This window comes from Hyperolius riggenbachi, chromosome 4 (genome assembly GCF_040937935.1).
Source record: "Hyperolius riggenbachi isolate aHypRig1 chromosome 4, aHypRig1.pri, whole genome shotgun sequence".
Taxonomy (NCBI): Eukaryota; Metazoa; Chordata; class Amphibia; order Anura; family Hyperoliidae; genus Hyperolius; species Hyperolius riggenbachi.
Genome location: NC_090649.1, coordinates 41,669,986 through 41,671,983, shown reverse-complemented (window position 1 = coordinate 41,671,983; position 1,998 = coordinate 41,669,986). Strand labels below are relative to the sequence as shown.

At 45.4% G+C, this 1,998-nt stretch overlaps 2 non-coding genes across 2 annotated transcripts; one reads left to right on the top strand and one right to left on the bottom strand.

Moving 5' to 3' along the window:
- Positions 1–390: 390 nt before the first annotated feature.
- Positions 391–463, bottom strand: TRNAK-CUU (transfer RNA lysine (anticodon CUU)). The gene has a single exon. It is a non-coding gene; the product is annotated as a tRNA-Lys (tRNA).
- A 134-nt stretch (positions 464–597) lies between these two features.
- TRNAG-GCC (transfer RNA glycine (anticodon GCC)) lies at positions 598–668 on the top strand. Its single transcript has one exon. It is a non-coding gene; the product is annotated as a tRNA-Gly (tRNA).
- Positions 669–1,998: the final 1,330 nt, after the last annotated feature.

Here is a 1,998-nt window from a genome sequence, read left to right as displayed (position 1 = left end):
ATGGTGTGCACCAGGCATACGAGAATGAGTATCTTTCAGGTGGTTGTTCCTTGTCAAGTGATTGATTGTAAGTCTCTCCTTGACAAAAGGACTGGAGTAAAGCCAACGGAAATCTGGGAAAAGCAGATAAGAAAAGTAGTATAGGAAAGATGAGTAAGATTGTAAGAAGGAGTGTTTTTCTCTTTCTTGGGGTGGTGAAGCACTTTTGCTGAAAAGTTGTTAAAAGAGGTTGTGTGAGTAAAAGTGAAGGGGAAAGCTGAGATGACATTTTCGTTTGTTAGCAAAGGGAGTGGGGAGTGGCATGTGAAAGAGGAAGTGATGGCCTGGTGATGGTTTGTAATCGTTTTGGAGGAGCTCTGCCTAGTAGAAAGTAAAAGGAGAAGCTTTGATCGCCCAACGTGGGGCTCGAACCCACGACCCTGAGATTAAGAGTCTCATGCTCTACCGACTGAGCTAGCCGGGCTTGCTTGCTTGAGCTGAAATGTCAAAAATTGCAAAATGGCGCCAGCCTCACCTTTGCCATCCGCACAGAAGAAGGCAATCTTGTATGGCCTGATTTGGCTGGCCACGTTTTTCAGCACCGAGCAACAGGGCAAGGCATTGGTGGTTCAGTGGTAGAATTCTCGCCTGCCACGCGGGAGGCCCGGGTTCGATTCCCGGCCAATGCAAATGCTAGGATTTTGGCACACCTCCACACTTTGCACTTCTCAAGCTTAAGACATCTCTGCAGGCCAGAAGCCATTTAAGGACATTTGCAAGAGTCACCGTGGCACTTGGCCACAGTGCTGGCTGACAGTCGAGAAGAGGGACCCTAGTACCCAGCAAACATGACTCTAAGACACACAAGTTAAAGCAGCCTTGGGACACTTGCGTGCCCAAAGGCCTTGCATGTCTTCTAGCAGTGCCAGTGACGTGCAGCATCTCTCCCTCTCCAGTACTCACCTATTAGGCTTCTTTTTAACTGTCTAGAAAAGCCTCGGAAATGCCAAGTCAGCAGCATCTGCTCATCTGGTGTTGTTTTACAACTTTTTGCCTTGTTGTCTTTGCACTCTACTCAGGGCCTTGCTCAAATTTGGAGCGTTCTCTCTAGGCCCTCATTCATTCTACTTTTGTCCTGAGTTTTCTCACAGTAGATGTTGAGATGTTGTGTCAGCTTACCTACAACTTGCTTTCCCAGCACCTAGCAATTAAGAAAACATACTAAAAGTACAGAAAAAAAAGTAGTAACAAACTTAAGTCAAATGAAAGCAACCACTTTTTTTGCTTGCCGGGACTGAAAGGCTTTTTGGTTTGTAACTTTTGTTGGGAAGTACCTCATCTAAAAACAAGTTAAGGGAAAGAGCAACTTCCTTTTTTTCAATCCTCTCAGCTAAATCTCAGGCCGTGTGCAGAGTGCCCTCCTCATACTGCTATGTGAGCACCTTTGGAGTGCAAAGCCTAATACACACCATACCAATGCCTGTCAGATAGATGGGTCGAACAGATGATTTCCGGCAGGTCCGATCTGATTTCCGATCGTTTTTCTGATGGATTTGCATAGTAGTGATCGGAAATCCGAACGGAAATCCGATCGTGTCTGTCGGAAAGGATCTATCGGCCCATCTATCTGATGGGGAATTGCATGGTGTGCACCAGGCATACGAGAATGAGTATCTTTCAGGTGGTTGTTCCTTGTCAAGTGATTGATTGTAAGTCTCTCCTTGACAAAAGGACTGGAGTAAAGCCAACGGAAATCTGGGAAAAGCAGATAAGAAAAGTAGTATAGGAAAGATGAGTAAGATTGTAAGAAGGAGTGTTTTTCTCTTTCTTGGGGTGGTGAAGCACTTTTGCTGAAAAGTTGTTAAAAGAGGTTGTGTGAGTAAAAGTGAAGGGGAAAGCTGAGATGACATTTTCGTTTGTTAGCAAAGGGAGTGGGGAGTGGCATGTGAAAGAGGAAGTGATGGCCTGGTGATGGTTTGTAATCGTTTTGGAGGAGCTCTGCCTAGTAGAAAGTAAAAG